This window comes from Eumetopias jubatus, unplaced genomic scaffold (assembly GCF_037043125.1).
Source record: "Eumetopias jubatus isolate StellerSeaLion01/CBP00866 unplaced genomic scaffold, mEumJub1_p1.0 scaffold_1, whole genome shotgun sequence".
NCBI lineage: Eukaryota > Metazoa > Chordata > Mammalia > Carnivora > Otariidae > Eumetopias > Eumetopias jubatus.
Genome location: NW_028274807.1, coordinates 13,496,575 through 13,516,237, shown reverse-complemented (window position 1 = coordinate 13,516,237; position 19,663 = coordinate 13,496,575).

Here is a 19,663-nt window from a genome sequence, read left to right as displayed (position 1 = left end):
TATTCTTTCAGTTTCTGCTGGTCTTGGAAGCTCTGCATCGCTCCATCCATTCTGAATGACAGCCTTGCTGGATAAAGTATTCTTGGCTGCATGTTCTTCTCATTTAGTATGCTGAATATGTCTTGCCAGCCCTTTCTGGCTTGCCAGGTCTCTGTGGATCGGTCTGACGTTATTCTGATGTTCCTCCCTCTGTACGTAGGGAATCTCTTCCCCCTAACTGCCCTTAAGAGTGTTTCCTTGGGAGCAATGTCCACAATAGCCAAACTGTGGAAAGAGCCAAGATGTCCATCGACAGATGAATGGATAAAGAAGATGTGGTATATATACACAATGGAATATTATGCAGCCATCAAAAGGAATGAGATCTTGTCATTTGCAGCGACGTGGATGGGACTGGAGGGTGTTATGCTGAGTGAAATAAGTCAATCTGAGAAAGACATGTATCATATGACCTCACTGATATGAGGAATTCTTAATCCCAGGAAACAAACTGAGGGTTGCTGAGTGGTGGGGGGTGGGAGGGATGGTGTGGCTGGGTGATAGACATTGGGTAGGGTATGTGCTATGGTGAGCTCTGTGAATTGTGCAAGACTGTTGAATCACAGATCTGTACTTCTGAAATAAATAATGCAAGATATGTTAGGAAAAAAGAAAAAGAAGAAGATGGCAGGAGGGGAAGAATGAAGGGGAGTAAGTCGGAGGGGGAGACGAACCATGAGAGACGATGGACTCTGAAAAACAAACTGAGGGTTCTAGAGGGGAGGGGGGTGGGGGGATGGGTTAGCCTGGTGATGGGTATTAAGGAGGGCACGTTCTGCGTGGAGCACTGGGTGTCACGCACAAACAACGAATCATGGATCACTACATCAAGAACTAATGATGTAATGTATGGTGATTAACATAACAATAAAAAATTTTTAAAAAAAATTGTTTCCTTGGTTCTAAGATTTGCAAGTTTTACTATTACATGCCGGGGTGTTGGCCTGTTTTCCCTGATCTTGGGAGGGGTCCTCTCTGCCTCTAGGACATGAATGTTTCATTCCCCAGATTAAGGAAGTTCTCAGCTATGATTTGCTCAAATATATCTTCTAGTCCTCTCTCTCTCTCCACCTCTTCAGGGACCCAATAGTTCTGACATTGGAAAGTTTCATGGTGTCACTTATTTCTCTGATACTATTTTCATGGATTTTGAATTGTTTTTCCCCTCTTTTTCCTTCTTTTCTATCAATTGGTCTTTTAGATCACTAATTCATTCTTCTGCCTTGCTTACCCTAGCTGTTAGATTATCTAGATGATTAGATTGGATCTCATTGATAGCATTTTTAAATTCTGCCCATTCAGCTTTCATTTCTGCCCTTAGAGATTCTATGTTGCCATTAATCAACTTCTCCTTTCTAGCTATTGTCTTCACAACTGGTACCCTGAATTCCATTTCCGACATCTTGGTTATATCTGTATCCATTTGTAAATCTGTGGCAGAAGTCACAGTCTCTGAGTCTTTCCTATTTGAGGGTTCCTCCTCCTACTCATTCTGTTAAGGGGTGGTTGAGGGAATGTACAGAGTCCAAATTATTGACCACAACGCAAGCAAGATGCACCTGCTTTATAAGGACCTTAAGGTTGTTGGCCTCTTGTTTTCCCAGCCTTTCTTCTGGGGGAGGGGGCCTGCCGTGCTGTTACTCAGGCAACTCTGTTTGGGCAGAGTTGCCCTGCCCCCTGTGGGGGGGGATGGGCTCAGTGAAAACTGGTTTTGGGGGGCTTTTGTTCTCTGGCGGCTTTCCCTGGTGGCTTTCTGCATCTCTTCCGAGAGTCAGAGCAGAAGAGACTGTTTCCAACCCTCTGCCTCAGAGCAGAGAGATTGCAGCCTCTTCTTCAGTGAGCTCTCCAGACCACACTATCTCCATTTCTGTCTGTGCTGCTATAAACTGCAGCATCCTGGGTTGTGCGCCCCTCCGTGGTGCTCCCAGTCCTCACCTCCAGGTAGGGGCATGTCTTTGCACTTTGTGCTTCTAAAGCCCCCCAGCCACCCCCAGTTCACTCGCGGCCCCACTGCTCTGGGTTTCAGTCTTGGGGGGCTGCCCTAAAGTCCTTTCCCTGCTGCTACTGGTCTGCAAGTCTGTGCCCAGTCCCCAGCGCGGGAGGCTATCACTCACCAGCGGTGTAGGATTCCGATGGCTCGGCTCCCTCCCCCTTCCATTTATCTTTGGATATGTGCCCGTGGAATCACGGCTCCCCGCTTCATACCTTGAAACCAACCGCCTGCGATATTCTGTTTGTAGAGATCCAGATCTATCTTCTTACATCTCAGGCTGATTCTGTCGGTGTTCAGAGTGGTCTGGTAGATATCCAGCTCAATTCCAGAGACTGGTTGGAATAGGACCCCCTACTCCTCTGCCATCTTTTCCCCCTCCTAGTGATGTTATTTTTTTAAAAGTAGGCTCCACGTCCAGCATGGAGCCCAACACAGGGCTTGAACTCATGACCCTGAGATCAAGACCTGATCTGAAATCAAGAATTGGACTCTTAAATTACTAACCACCTGGTGCCTGGAGAACAGTTATTTTTAAAAATCAATGGAAAAGAAAATAAATTGAAGCATTAAAGGATAATATTGAAAATATCACCCAGAAAGACAAAAAAGGTAAAGTTGGAAAGAGAAGCTAAGACAATTACAATCTATGAGTCAAAGAATGCCAACATTGCATGACAGGACTTCTAGAAAGAGAGAAAAGAGAGTATAGAGGGAAAGATTTTATTAAAGAACAACTACAGGAAAAATTTCCAAAACTGAAGGCATTTGTCTCCAGATCAAAAGGGCTAACTTGAGTTTCCTGTACAAAGAATGAAAACAAGACCCCCATCAAGGCAAACCATTGTATGACTTTAGAAGAGCTGGCATAGGAAAATATCCTAAAATTGCAGGGAGGAAAAAAAATAGGCCACATATAGAGGCTTTGGAATCAGAGTGGTATCAGAATTATCAAAAGTAATAATGGAATCTGGAAAACAATGGAAAAATGTTTCTCAAACTATGAGTGAAATTATTTTTAAACTAAAATTTTATATGCAGCTGTGTTAGAATTATCCAGAAAAACAGAACCAATCAGAGATATAGATATAAGTTAGCTATAGCTCTAGGTGTGGATATAGATAAGAGCAGATTTGTTATAGCAATTGGCTCACATGGTTTTGGAAGCCTAAAAGTCCCACAGTGGGCTGCCTGCAAGCTGAACAACCAGGGAAGCCAGTGATACAATTCAGTCTGAGGCTGAAGGACTGAGAACCAGAGAACCATTGGTATAATTCCAGAATTCAAAGGTCTGAGCCAGGAGCTCTGATGACCAAGGGCAGGAGAAAATGGACTTCCCAGCTCAAGAAAGCTTGACTTTCCTGAAGCGTGACTCCTTTCTTTCATTGTTTCTTCTATTTGGGCCTGCTTACACCAGTGAGTGTCGGTCTTTACACGGTCCACTGAATCAAATGCTCATCTCTTCCAGAAACACCCTCATCGACACACGCAAAAATAATGTTTTACTCGCCATGTGGGCATCCTTTTTAGCCCAGTCAAGTTGATGCATAAACTTAACCATCACACCAGCTACTAGCAGTCAAGTGTGGATGTAGAATGGAGTTATTTTTAGATATTCATGAACTTCATTTACTAAGATGCTCCATCAAAACAAGGAAGTAAACTTTTGGGGAAAAAATGATATGAAATCAAGGAAGTAAAGGATCCAAAATGGGCAAGAGTTAAAGAAACCCCCGGGATGGTCATGAAGGAAAATCCTATGATGAGGATAAAGAGAGGTGATAAAATTGCAGTCTGGGGTCTTTCTGGAGGCAGGTCCAGAAATTGTCCAGAAGAGACATACCTAAGATAAAAATGGTACTCGATGTGCTGTTATTCACAGAAATTTCAGCTCCAGTAGAGGCAACATTACCAATTAATGGTAAGTACACAGAAAATTGAGCAAATGTTTTAAATGAGACAATTATTAATGCTAGGTATGGGAAAGAAAAAGTAATCCTGGTCGGCTCTATGGTTCAGCTGCGATTGATATTTACATGGCCAAAATAACACAAACCCTGCATACTAATTTGACCAAACATTGATACAGAGACAAGTCAGTTGGCTGGGGAAGCAGAGGAAGTGTGAGTGTCGGGGTATAAACACCAATACTATACTATACGATCCTGGGATACACAAACATCCAACCAAGAGAAATCAAGAAATTGCAGTATGCAGATGTTATTTAGACACACAGAGGTAAATCCCAAAAGAAACACCTCAAAAGATTTGGGCGTGTTCACCTCGGGGGAGGAAGAACCAGCAAGGGTGGAGGGGACTGCTGTTTTTGAGAGGCTTTTTAATACTGTTTACCTTTTTAAACCAGCGCCATGTGTTTCTCTCGTAGAAATCCAGATTAATTTCTTAAAAAACCTCTGTGACTGTAATTTGGCTCTATCAAAGGGAGTTATACCCAGTGCCACATGATGGTCCCCCCTTTCTATAAGCAGTTCACAGAGAAGTACTGCAACTGGCTGTCAAGTCTCATTCCTAAAAGATGTGACCTCTTTTTCAACCCGGAGAAAATGGAGCCACTAAAGACAAGTCAAATCCAGTTACAGTCAAAATCCAAGTGAAGTGTAGCCAAAATATTTGTAAGCCACAGGTAATGGCCTAGTTACCCCAGCATAATTTGTTGTAACAGCATTTCAGAACACTAAAAAAGTTACCGTTCTTGCACTCTGGGCTCCGATAGCATCCAACCACCCTTACCAAAGCTCTTGTCATACTTTGTTGTACTTCCTTGCTGGTGGGGTTTTTAAAGACTTTGTTTAATGGGCTGTCTTCATGAAGACAAAGACCACAGCCAACTGATTTTTTTGTCCCCTGTGTCTAACACTGTGAGTAATATATGGAAGGCACACAGGCAGGGTTTGAATAAATGAAGGGGGAGGATGGGATGAGTGTAAAAGGAAATAATTAAAGCAGCAGCCGGGATTAATGCTGCCTAATGAAAGTGTAGGGTGAACAGGACCAAAAAAAAAGAGAATAGTGGCAAAGGGACAGGGACAGCCTTGTCCGTGTATCGCTGTGTGCCAGGCACGGTTCTGGGAGCATGATGAACCCTCCTGATAACCCACCAGGCAGGCTATCACTGTTCCCAAGTACAAAGAAGGAATTAATTGGCCCCAAATCACACAGGAAGCAAGTGATAGATGAGCCAGGTCAAGGACCCAGGTCACCTGACTCCAGGGTCTGTGCTCATAAGCCCTTCACACCTGTGGTAAGAAGGAAGGTAACACTTTGAGGTGTGTCTGAAGGGATGCAGCCCTAGAGAGCTGACCCGGCTGAGAGCTCCTGGGTGTTGGGCTTGTTAAGAAAGCTCCAGAGTCAGGAGCCTCTCATGGTTTGTCTCTCTCTCTCTGTTTTCTTCCCATTCAGTTTTCCCTCCCTTCCCCTATGATCTTCTGCACTATTCCTTATATTCCTCATATGAGTGAAACCATATGATAATTGTCTCTCTCTGGTTGACTTATTTCACTGCTGAGGAAGGGGAGGTGGGTGGGAGATGGGGTAACTGGGTGATGGGCATTAAGGAGGGCACATGATATGATGAGCACTGGGTGTTATATGCAACTGTTGAATCATTGAACACTACATCTGAAAGTAACGATGTACTATATGTTTGCTAATTAAATTTAAATGAAAACATTTTTTTAAAAAAGAAAGATCCAGCGGAGAAAGTATCTTTAGTATGAAATGGGAGCTTGTAGGATAAAAACTATTGGGAGCCTTGGGGGCTTTGCCCCAATGCCCTTAGCTGTTCAGCTGGGGGACTGCCCGTGCCTCACAGAGGTTGAGCCTGGAAGGGAAGAGCCAGCTGATGGGACATGACAGTGCCCTGATTCAAGTGGGTGTGGGCCAGAGGAAGGAGCTATGAGATGCTCCTGGGCGGAAACACTCTAATCGTCCAACGTCCTGGTGTTCTCTGGATATCAGGGGAGGACAGCAAGAAGACTGGGCGAGTGAAAATAAAAGCTAGTCCATGAATGTTTCTGCAAAAAACAGAGGATCTAAGGAAGTTCTGGTGAGAGAAATAGCAGGACCAAGGAAGTGTAATTCACAAGTAAACAGAGTATCTTGGGTCCTACCATGACATCAGGGCTTTATAGCATCCCTCAACCAGGGATGAACTGATTACAAAATGGCTGCAATTCTTCACCTCTACCTGTATCCTGTTCTTCCAGTGTCCCTTTGCAGCTCTGACCCATGACCCCTGTGAGGACACCCAGCCAAGCTCAGCACAGCCACCTCCCTGACCCACAGCTAACCTCAGGTTGATGAGCGAGCCCAGCTGAGACCAGAGAACCATCCAGCCTACCTGTGGACTGGTGAGCAATGACAGTGTTCATTGTTTTATCCTCCTGAGTTTTGGGGTGGTTAGGTACTATCACTAACTGCCACAGGAATCATGGGGACAGTGGGAAGGTAAGAGTCATGGGATAACTCAGAGCTCCCTCTTTTGCCCCTCTTTGAGGAACAGATATGGTAGGGCAACAGATGCACCAGCTAGGTTCAGAAGCTGTCAGGTAAATCAGAAAAAGAACACTAGTCACTGTTCAATGAGCACCTACTATGTGGAAGGCAACCTTGTGAGGTAGGGGTGAGGACTGGCAACTACTTCTAGCAGCCTACGCAATACATACTCTCCTTTTCTATTGTCACTAATAGAACTTTATTTGGGTTCTGTACCCAGCTTTAAAAGTGACATTTTTTCAATTTTTTAAATTTAAATTCAATTAATTAACATATAATGTATTAATGTATTATTGGTTTCAGAGGCAGAGTTCAGTGATTCATCAGTCTTATATAATTCCCAGTGCTCATCACATCAACATGTCCTCCTATTGTCCATCACCCAGTTATCGCATCTCCCTACTCCCCTCCCCACCCAGCAACCCTCAGTTTGTTTCCTATGATTAAGAGTCTCTTATAGTTTGTCTCCTTCTCTGGTTTCGTCTTGTTTTATTTTTTCCTCTATTCCCCTATGATCCTCTGTTTTGTTTCTTAAATTCCACATATGAGTGAGATCCTATGATAACTGTCTTTCTCTGATTGACTTATTTCAGTTAGCATAATACCCTCAATTTCCATCCACATCATTGCAAATGGCGAGATCTTTCTTTCTTTCTTTTTATGACTGAATAGTATTCTATACATCTTCTTTATCCATTCATCTGTTGATGGACATCTGGGCTCTTTCCATAGTTTGGCTATTGTGGACATTACTACTATAAACATTGGGGTGCAGGTGTCCCTTTGGATCACTATATTTGTATATTTGGAGTAAATACCTAGTAGTGCAATTTGCTGGGTTGTAGGGTAGCTTTATTTTCAACTTTTTGAGGATGCTCCATACTGTTTTCCAGAGTGGATGCACCAGGGTTTGCATTCCCACCAGTAGTGTAAGAGGGTTCCCCTTTCTCCACATCCTCTCCAACATCTGTCATTTCCTATCTTGTTAATTTTAGCCATTCTAACTGGTGTGAGGTGGTATCTCATTGTGGTTTTGATTTGTATTCCCCTGATGATGAGTGATATTCAGCATTTTTTCATGTATCTGTTGGCCATTTGGATGTCTTCTTTGCAGAAATGTCTGTTCATGTCTTCTGCCCATTTCTTGATGGGATTATTTGTTCTATAGTTGTTGAGTTTGATAAGTTCTTTATAGATCTTGGATACTAGCCCTTTATCTGATATGTCATTTGTAAATATCTTCTCGCATTCTGTAGGTTGTCTTTTGGTTTTGTCAACTCTTTCCTTTGCTGTGCAAAAGCTTGTTATCTTGATGAAGTCCCAATAGCTCATTTATGCCTTTGTTTCCCTTGCGTTTGGAGACATGTCTAGCAAGAAGTTGCTGCAGTCAAGGTCATAGAGATTGCTGCCTATGTTCTCCTCTAGGATTTTGATGGATTCCTGTCTCACATTGAGACCTTTCATCCATTTTGAGTCTATTTTCGTGTATGGTGTAAAAAAATGGCCCAGTTTCATTCTTTTGCATGTGGCTGTCCAATTTTCCCAACACCATTTGTTGAAGAGACTGTCTTTTTTCCATTGGATATTCTTTCCAGCTTTGTCAATGATTAATTGCCCATAGAGTTGAGGGTCCATTTCTGGGTTCTTTATTCTGTTCCATTGATCTATGTGTCTGTTTTTGTGCCAGTACCATACTGCCTTGATGAGTACAGCTTTGTAATATAGCTTGAAGTCCTGAACTGTGATGCCACCAGGTTTGGTTTTCTTTTTTAACATTCCTTTGGCTATTCAGGGTCTTTTCTGGTTCCATACACATTTTAGGATTATTTGTTCCAGCTCTGTGAAAAAAAAAATTGATGGTATTTTGATAGGGATTGCATTGAATGTGTAGATTTCTCTACGTAGCATAGACATTTTAAGAGTATTTGTTCTTCCAATCCATGAGCATGGAATGTTTTTCCATTTCTTTGTGTCTTCCTCAATTTCTTTCATGAGTGTTCTATAGTTTCCTGAGTACAGATCTTTTGCCTCTGGTTAGGTTTATTTCTAAGTATTAATGGTTTTTGGTGCAATTGTAAATGGATTGGTTCCTTAATTTCTCTTTCTTCTGTGTCATTGTTAATGTATAGAAATGCAACTGATTTCTGTGCATTGATTTTATATCCTGCCACTTTGCTGAATACTGTATGAGTTCTAGCAACTTTAGGGTGGAGTCTTTTGGGTTTTCCACATAGAATAGCACGTCATCTGCGAAGAACGAGAGTTTGACTTCTTCTTTGCCAGTTTGGATGCCTTTTATTTCTTTTTGTTGTCTGATTGCTGAAATTAGGACTTCTAGTACTATGTTGAACAACAGTGGTGAGAGTGGACATCCCTGCATGTTCCTGACCTTAGGGGAAAAATTGAGAATGATATTTGCTCTGGACTTTTCATATATGGATTTTATGATATTGAGGTGTGTTCTCTCTATCCCTACACTGTGAAGAGTTTTAATCAAGACAGGATGTTGTACTTTGTTAAGTGCTTTTTCTGCATCTATTGAGAGAATCATATGGTTTTTGTCCTTTCTTTTACTTAATGTAGTGTATCACACTGATTGATTTGCAGATGTTGAACAACCTTGCAGTCCAGGAATAAATCCCATTTGGTCGTGGTGAATAATCCTTTCAATGTACAGTCATATCCTATTGACTAGTATCTTAGTGAGAATTTTTGTATCCATATGCCCCTAACATGGGAGCAGTCAATTATATAAACCAATTAATAACAAAATTAAAGAAACACATTGATAAAAATACAATAATAGTAGCTGATTTTAACACTCCACTCACTGCAATGGACAGATCATCTAAGCAGAAGATCAATAAGGAAACAAGGGCTTTGAATGACACACTGGACCAGATGGACTTCACAGATATATTCAGAGCATTCCATCCTAAAGCAACAGAATACACATTCTTCTCGAATGCACATGGAACATTCTCCAGAATAGATCACATACTGGGTCACAAATGAGGTCTCAACCGGTACCAGAAGATTGGGATCATTCCCTGCATACTTTCAGACTACAATGCTTTGAAACTTGAACTCAATCACAAGAGGAAATTTGGAAAGAACTCAAATACATGAAGGCTAAAGAGCTCCTACTAAAGAATGAGTGGGTCAACCAGAAAATTAAAGAAGAATTAAAAAAATTCATGGAAACCAATGAAAATGAAAACACAACTGTTCAAAACCTTTGGGATGCAGCAACGGCAGTCCTAAGAGGGAAGTATATAGCAATACAAGCCTTTCTCAAGAAACAAGAAAGGTCTCAAATCCACAACCTAAACTTACACCTGAAGGAACTGGAGAAAGAACAGCAAGTAAAGCCTAAACCCAGCAGGAGAAGAGAAATAATAGATTAGAGCAGAAATTGATGAGATAGAAACCAAAAGAACAGGAGAACAGATCAAAGAAACTAGGAGCTGGTCCTTTGAAAGAATTAATAAGATTGATAAACCCCTGGCCAGACCTACCAAAAAGAAAAGAGAAAGGACCCAAATAAATAAAATCATGAATGAAAGAGGAGAGATTGCAACCAACACCAAAGAAATACAAACAATTATAAGAAGATATTATGAGCAACTATATGCCAACAAATTAGACAATCTGGAAGAAATGGATGCTAGAGACGTATCAACTACCAAAACTGAACCAGGAAGAAATAGAAAACCTGAACAGACCAATTTCCACTAAGGAAACTGAAGCAGTTATCAAAAATCTCCCAACAAACAGGAGTCCAGTGCCAGATGGCTTCCCAGGGGAATTCTACCAAACATTTAAAGAATTAATACCTATTCTTCTGAAGCTGTTTCAAAAAATTGAAATGGAAGGAAAACTTCCAAACTCTTTCTATGAGGCCAGCATTACCTTGATTCCAAAACCGGGCAAAGACCCCACCAAAAAGAAGAATTACAGACAAAAAGTGACATTTCTTAACTTCCTTTGCAGTTAGGGATGGCGATATGACACAGTCCTGGTCAATGAGATGTGAGTGGGTAGAGCTCTGGGAAAGCTCTTTCAGAGAGAGGGTGACCCAGCCAGTGCATGCCTTCCGCTACTCATTCCTGCCTACTAGAAAGGCATTGAAAGGATTGGAGCTGTTGCAGCCACCTTCCTACCACGAGGGAAAAGCCAAGAGAATTGTAGACACCTAGACCCTGACATAATTTAGTCTCTGAGCTAACACTGCCAAAACTGCCTACCCCAGATATCATGTTGCATGAGAAAAATATAACCCCCTGGATCATTCACAACATACTTATTGGGGGTTTTTGTTACATGAACTCAGCCTATTTCCAATTAATACTTAGATTATTCTCCCCATTTTACAAGCCAGAAAACCAAGGTTCAGAGAGATTAGGAATTTGGTCATGGTCACTAGTGTGGAGATTTTTGTATTAATTCCCCAATGAGTTCTACCTCCCAAGATTCACATTCTTGTATAATCCTCCCCTACCCCATATTAACTCTGAGCTTGACCATGTTACTTGCCTTGCACATCAGCACAGGTGATGCAAGCAAAGGTTTGATAATGACTTGTGCATTGGAGTTACCCTTTTTGGAATAGTCTCTCTACTGTGTGAAGGCATTTTGTCTAGCCTCCTTGAGGATGAGACCAGATGGAAGAAATAGCACATGGTGAGAGACACCCAGTGGTTCCAATCATGCCAGACATTCCTGTTGAGCCCCCAGGCATGGTGGTGAGGACATCTGGGACCAGTGAGGCCTCACTGCAGCCCCTCACAAAGGCCAGCTGAAGAGCTTCCCACTTGACCCCAATCCAAACTGTGGAATTCTGAACAAATACATGGTTGTCATTTTAAGCTACTAAGAATTGGGGTGGTTTGTTACACAGCAGTATATAACTGCTACAGCTAGCTAGTAAGTGACAAAAGCAGAATTTGAATTTAGATCTCTTTGACACCAAAAACCAGGTTTTTAATAACTACATGCCACCATTGTATTCTTGTTTTCTTTAAATACATAATTCCTCCTGGCCTAGAGAAAGACTTGCTTTGTTCAGAGGGTGGTGCTTTTCCTTTCTACCCTGGGTTCTGGACTCCATGTTCACAGAGTCCTTGTCAAAAACAAGAACAGTTGAATGCTGACTGCAACTCCAGACGCAGCTTTGCTCTGATGTCCATTTTTCATGGACCCCGAAGTCTTTAACACCTGTGCAGAATTCAGTCACACTGGAATTACAGAGATGGAGCAACTCAGAGAACATTTCACTCACCCTAATAATAAAATGTGGCTGTTTGTCTCCACTCCCAGCACCATCTTCAATTTAACAAGGAACATTTTCCATTCAGGGTGTGTCCTTCACCACTGATGCTCCACAGTGCTCAGTAATCCTGAATTAACTCTTCTAATACCAAGACCTGCATCTCATCCCCATCCCTGGCAACCAACACTCCTTCAAGAAGACCTCAAAATAGGTATATGGAATTGAATATCTTCTGCAAAAGAAATGCCCCTGAAGAATTATGTTGAACTTCTACATTCTGTGGCGCTAATGAGAGTTAGAGACGGAGACCGTAGGAGTGGTGAGGGATTTACCAGAAGCAGTTGGTACCAGCTTCATCCAGGGCCCCTCTGTTTATCCCGTGGCCCCTCATCTTCCAGTAGGTTAGACCAGCTTCCTTCTGTGACATCCTCAAGGCAGTGTTCTGGTTTGGGAAGTCACTTTCACCACATCTATTAGTCAGAGAAAGTCACAAGGCCAGCCCATTTTGGAGGGGTGGGCAAGTAAGACTCCATTCCTTGAGCTGCAAAGAATTTATAGCCATATTTAATCTGCCATACTATTTTTGGGGTGAATTTTCTTGCTGAATATTATTTGCACTGAAGAGTAGGACTGGTTTCTATAAGAGGAATGCTTAGTCATCTGTTCATCTTCTGCCCGAAGAGAATAACTAGAATAACCTGACAGGAGATGTTGGGGTTGGCGCAGACACACAGCTTAGGGCAGTGCAAAATCATAGAGCAGGTCAGCTAAGAGAAAGACCAGGGTCTGGGGCCTGCCCTGGAAAGGCACCTGAGAATGTGTTCATAGGTGAGAATCAGAGAGAAGCTGAGGATGCTGGGAAGGCTGGGGGGAGGGATGGATTGGGCACATACCTACCATGTGCCAGGTGCTTGACACAGATCATCCCTTTCAGTCCCCATAGCAACTCATTGTGATCCTAACAGCAAACTGTCCCATCGTGCTTACTATGTGCCAGGCACTGTGCTAATCACTTTACATAGAGTAATTCAGTTAATACTAGCAACAACCCCAAGATAGATACCAATGTTTATCCCATATAAAAGAACGCTAAGACCCAGAGAGATTAAGTGACTAGTGCAAGGTCACACAACAAGTAGGTGATGGAGTTAGGTTCAACCATGCACAGATAAGTAAGCTGAGGCTCAGCGAGATTAAATCACTTGCCGAAGGACACAGAGCTGAACTAAGATTCATGCCTACATCTGTCTGACTCCCAAGTCTGGGCTCCTTGCTGTAATACACTGGGTTTCCTCAGGGAAGGATTTGCTTCAAGAGAAAGATTATTCTAGGCTCTTCCAGAAAGAAGAGACTGGCTGCCATGGAAGAGGCAGACTGGGGTGCTCCGAACTTTTTCATGTAACAAAACTAACATGAAATCAACAGTGGGCATTTGTTTAACAACAGCTAAGAACAGACCATGTGAGCTGGGCCCTAACAATCCAAGTGGAGTAAGAAGAGATGGTATGTGCCTGGTACTTGCATTGCTTTTCTTTTCCTTCTATTTTGATATTTCATTGCTTGTCAGTAAAGAGAATTAACTGCTTCCTGTCTTAAACAGATGTAGGCGTCTTTAGGCGAGGCTGTGTGCAAACACAGGCAGCGTTTCACTGGGAGATCCATTGCAGGCTCTTCTCCTGTCTCCCCCAAATTCACAGCTGGCCCATCTGGTCGGATAGCAGCATGGATGTCTTAGAGAGAGCAAAGAGCCCAGGCCAGAAACACCTCTTAGGGCGCCCCAAGCCACAGGCAGAGAGGAGGCTTCCCCCTGACCCCAAGCCTGCTTGTACCTTCCTTGAGACAGCATCTGCAGGTTCCAGCAACGAAGAGGGAGAGGATGGGTCTAGTTGGAGGGCTGCCATGCTGGGAGCTGTCGCAGGGAAGGCAGCTTGAATGCTAATCAGACTCAACATATGCCTGACTAGAAAAAGCAGAGAAGCTGGCACTGGATCCATCTAGGTCTGTGCTTGGAGAAACAGCTCCTTAAGTTTTGTCAATCTGTGTGCTATGTTCCAGAAAATTCCATGTAAGCCTGAGGGACGAAGCCTTTCTGGGTGGAGCTGAGAAACACAAAGTGGCTACACAGATGTGGGACCCTGGCAGGGATTTGAGGGTACCATGGGTGCAGAGCCAGCCCCTCTGAGAAGGGAGCTCCATCTTCTTACTCACAGCTCACAGCCTGGGCCTCTGAGTTACCCGTTCCAAAGACAGAGCACTTCAGTTATCGACTTTTTCATGAAATGACTCATGTGTGTGCATGAGCTAGAGTGAGGACTGTGGCAGAGGCCACAGTGGATCAGAATGGCCTAGCGAGTTAAAATCTCTGGGGAGTAGAAGGGTCCCTTTAGCACAGCAGCAGATGTTGGAGTTGAGGGTTGATGTTTCCATTAGTGTGTCCCCTTGAGCCTCCCTTCCCACTGTCTTCACATCCCCCAGTATCCACAGGGTTCCCATGGTGGAGGTAAGTCGTCCCCTAGCTCTTCCTCACTTACTTGGTGTCTGTCCCAACCAGGCTTCCTTCCCTCCCCCAGGGCTCCACAGAGCAGGCATCTCTTCAGTACATCCAGTCCCTGTCTGCACACACCATTCCTCTTGTCGAGGAGTGGAATTCTTCTATAAAAGCAGGAAGACTCTCTCCTCTCTCCCTCCTAGCCCACCTCCTCCCCTCCTCTGCTTCTCCTACCTTCTCAACCCTTTCTCATCCCTCAGCCTCACAGGCACTTGTCTGCCCTCCAGCCTGGTCTGGGCTCTCGAGTGCATGTCACTCTGTCCCCCTCATACATTTCAGGCCACAAAGCATCATCAGAGGCCTCCTGCCTCTTATTTTGGGCTCTTGTCAGGTGGACCCACTTGTGTTCCTTCTGGCCTTGAGCCCCGCCCCCAAGAACACCCTTGGACCTTTACAGCAGGTTAGAGCTTTGGCACCTTGGGGATCCACTGGGACCTTGGCAGATTATAACCCCTGCCAGGGTCACCCCAGGGGATTGAGTGGCTTTGAGCCCAAACTTGGAAGTCCTAGAGGAGAGGTGTCCCAGCAGATACTGAGTTCGATTCAGTCTAACTTCCTAGAATCTCTCCAAACCCCCCAAATCTCCCCAAAGTGTAACCCAGACAAGGTCAACCCTCTTCACTGGCAACAGAGAGGGAGGGAGGGACAACCATGCATGCAATGGCTAAAACAACCCTGCTTGAACTTGAACTTGGTACTTGAACTCGGTCATTATGAACCGGTTTGCTGCTGGGATTGTGATTTTGGAGGAGCTGAGAGTGACTCACTTCATTAAAAGCAAACACACTCTATGTACACCCAACTCTGTTTCCCACACAACCCCAGTGCACATCAGGGGCTTCCAGAAATGTTTGTTGATTGGGGGAATGACCTTGCCCTCTACAAGGCTGCCACCATGCTGACACCCACAGGAAAGGTGTCTGGGAGCTCCCTGTGGCAGGGAGGTCATCCAATGGTGATCTTTTAGTTTGTTTTCTCTAAAGTCCTCACAGCGGGTACTGACTGTTCATATTTTATTGCAAAAAGAGTTACAAAACCTCCCTCCCAGAAAATCAAACGCTGCTTTCCATGTTGTAGGAACAGCATGATTTAAAGCTCCTCAGAGCAGCGCCAGGCAGAGTGATTCATACTCTCTTCAGAGGCAAGTCTGACATATGCTGCACACGTGTGCCCAGTGTAGACCGAGCGGCTGGGCTGGATTCTGAGAGGGGCCCACTCAGAAGAAAATTCTTTATTTTTACCCTCTGCCAAAAATGGAACCTCACCCCAATCTCCCTCATAAATAGCACAACTAGCAGGCCTTGCCATTTCAGAAGGCTGCCTAGAAGCACAAAATGCTCAGTTGAAGTTAGACCACAAAAGGACAACTGGGTTTATAGAAATTGAACTAGACTCATTACCTAAAAATGAAATAACCCAGACTTCTAAAAATTACAGTAGTATTTATTTCTGGCCAGGCCCCTATGTTTGTATACTTTTATTGGTCATGCCTTTTGAAAAGACATTCTGCTGCCCTAGCCATAAAGGGCCGTTTCCCAGGGCAGCGGAGAACCGCTGACGGCTCTGGTTGACACTAAAAGGAAAAGTTGGAGGAGAACACCTCCTGAAAAGTCGAAAAGACACAGGTGTGTGGTGACTGAAACGTCTGGGGTGGATTTCTGTTGTGGTTTTTACAGGCAGCTAGAGAGTTCACAGCTAGAAGTAGCTCTAAGAGTAAGATTCAGTCCTTGCAAGGAACTAACTTGGCAAATATAATGTTGCTTTGTGTTAACACTATTATCCCAAGACACATGAGATATGACAGAAAAACATCCAGTCACTCCCCGGAAAAAGATAACTTGACTTATGATTGAGGCTATCGGAGATGAAGCTTCTTGCCCAATATTGTGCAGCAAATGTGAGTCTTTGGTTATGGCTTCTTTCCACTGACTTGTCAGGCATGAATCTCAACAGCTCAGGAAGAGCTGGATCTTACCCAAGCCCTCTGCCTGGGGAAGTGGTCTTTGTTTGTGGGCAGAGAAGGCAAGAATGGGCAAGGGGACAACAATAATGTCTGTTTTGGCTCCAGTGAAAGCATCGTAGGGATGTTTCTCACCCACCACCACTGAATCTATTCTGTCTCCTGGTTTGCAGAGATTCTCATCCTAAATGACAGATCTTTCCCCCTGTTGGGCCAAATCTAGTCATATGTTCCTATGGTACATTGAAACGACCTCCCACCAACCCCAAGAGATGTGTCCACATCCTAATCCCTGGAAGCTGTCAGTGTGACCTTATTGAGACAAAGCGTCTTTGTAGATGTGATGAAGTTGAGGATTTTGAGATAAGGAGATCCTATGAATGGGCCCTCAATGCCATCACAAGTGTTCTCAGAGGACACTTGAATAAGGAGGGGCATTTGACACCCAGGCGGAGAAGGTGGTGTGGAGGCGGAAGCAGAGATTGGAGTGATGTGGCCACCAGCCAAGGGACGCCCACAGCTGCCAAAGGTGGAAGAGCTTGTCTCCTGGACCCCACATGGGGAATGTGGCTAAGCTGATATCTTGGTTTTAGATTCCTGGCCTCCAGAACTGTACAAAAGAAATTTCTGTTGTTGTAAGCAGCCACATTTATGGTCATTCGTTACAGAAGCCACAGACAACCAGCACCGTTCCCATCCCGGCTAAACTGAAACCCCCAAACTCTGCTATCACAGAGGCTGTTTTTCCTGTCTCATCATCGTTTCAGTAGATATTTACTGAGTGTCTACTATGTGCTGACAATGAGCTAGGTGCTGAGATGTGATGGTGAGCAGAGCTATGAACCCCATCCTCAGGCACCTTATGGTGGGAGACATGGTCAGTAAGCAAAGAACCACAAGGCCATCATTACAGTCTGCAGAGTACAGTGCACAGTGACAGGTGATGACACAGTAACGACGCCGTGTGGACACTGAGGGAGTGAGACCTAGAAAGACTTGGACTGCAGTAGGGGAAGTTATAGGGAATGGTCTGCAGGAAGACCCAGAAGCAGGAAGTTGCAGAACACAATCAAGCATTCCCAAAGAGCAGAAGGGAAGAAGGGTACTCGTGGCAGGGCAGGGAGAGAAGACCGCCCAGGCTGACCCTGGAGTCCAAGAGTAAGAATTTATGTCTCTGTCCTAAAGGCATGGGGACCACATGTTTTATGCAGAGGGGTGGTCCAATCGGACTGAGGTTTCACAGGGATCAGTCTGGCTGCCAGGTGGAAAGGAGATGGGCGGGGCCAGGCCAGCGAGGAGGCTCTTGAGAAGACAAGGCCAGAAATGGTGGTGGTTTGGACTGGGACCTAGCAGCTGAGACAGGAGAAGTGAGTGGATTCCCAAGAGATGCAGAAAGTCAACTTGGTGATGGAGTGGAGGTGGTTGGTGAGGGAGGGGGTGATGTAAAGGATACATCTTGGGCTTCTTGTTTGTATCCTGAGCACAATGGTGATGCCAGAGCCACTGGAAGCTCTTGAAGGAGATTGGGTTTGGGGAAAGAAAATAATTAGTGTTTTCATTTAAAATGATTTGACTTTTCAATTTTCCCCAAGACCATCCACTTTAGGCCTACTATCTCAGAGTCTTGTCCAGAAATGTTATTCCCCAAAATGCCCTGGTTTGAACCAATAAATTATTTGGTCCCCTTAGGCTAAGGTTTGTGTGATTTGAAAGGCCCTTGAGACATCCACGAGAAGATTTTTGAGAATGTAGAATGAGAAGAGGAGGGCCAAGGAGTGAACCTTGATGAACTTTAATAACCGAGGACAGTTACAAAAGCCAAGCAGGACAGCCAGAGAGAGGAGAGAAGCCAGAGAGTGTACATTCCAGAGTAGCCAAGAATGTTACAGGGGGCACATTGCCCTCTCCTGTGGTTTTCCAGGAGAGAGGTCAGCAATATTTGACTTTCTGGGCCATGCAGTTTCTGTCACTACTCCTCAACTATGCTGCTGGAGCAGGACAACAGCCTTAGACAATATATAAACCATGTGTGTGGCTGTATTCCAGTAGAACTCATTGACAAAAATGGGCAGAGAGACAGATTTTGCCCACAGGGAGTAGCTTGCAGACCCTTACCTTAGAGTAACACTCTAGGTGCCTATTCTCCTGATTCCCCCTGTCCCGGGAGGTGTTGGGACTGATGGGTATTTTACTGGAGAACACAGGCCATCCCCTCTTTGGGAGATCTCTGCCTGACAGCAGGGAGCTCCATGATGCTGAAAGTCACATGGAGCAGGACATCCAGAGCACACCTAAAGCTATTCTGTGTGCCACCAGTGAGAGAGCTGTGATGTATCCTTATTCTGGGGTGAGGTCTTGTCAAGCCCACTTGACTAAGAGAACTAACCACGGTCTCCAAACCTAGTTTTATCAGAAATGAGAGGCAATCTCAGAAATAGTGTGGCCACTATGGAGTCTCATTCCATCTGTTTTCTCTTCCAACTAATGAAAAACTATGGAGACCTTGTTGGTAAGTAATGCATGCAATGCCTGTCGACATCAACAGTGGTTGGCAAGCAGAGTTGGTGTGAGATGAGATGCAAATGGAAGCATGGCCTTTATGCCTTTGGGGGTTCTCCAGGGTGCCTATGTTTTTGTTTCTACCCCACTTTCAGATACCTGCCCTTGCTCAACACTAACATTAGGTTTGTTCCAATTAACCAAGTACTATGCATTCTTTATTAATAATAATAATTATTATTAGAAAATACAGACAAGCAATGAAAGAGGAAATGAAAACCACCTTTAGTCCCTACCCAGAGATAGTAATTATTAATAGTTTGATATATATTTTTCCAGATGCAAAAATGAGATCATAGTGTCCATGTTGTTTTGTAACCTACTTTTGGCATTTAAAATATAATAAGTAACTTTACATGTTCCAGAGCAGGAATATACACCATGATTTTTAGAGTGGCATGATTCAGTCACCCAATCTTCTGTTACTGGACATTTAAGTTGTTTCCAAGTTTCATCAGTAAAAATAACGCAGCAGTGAACACCCTTATAACCAGTTATGAGAACATGTCTTAAATTATTTACTAAAGCTAAATTCCAAGAAGACAATCATGACTATAAAGTAATTCTTCAGAAAATTAACACATTCCACATCCTTCTAAGGGGACCTTGACTTGAAGTAAGTTCACCCATAGAGGAAGAGCAGGTTCATGTCTGTGTTTGGATGCTTAGTTCTGGCAATCCCCCAGACAGCTTCTGAGCTAGGGGGTTAGAGCCCAAAGAAGCCCCCAACCCCAGAAAATCACATCAGCATGGAGTCTTTGCCCCTGAGAGGATGGGCTC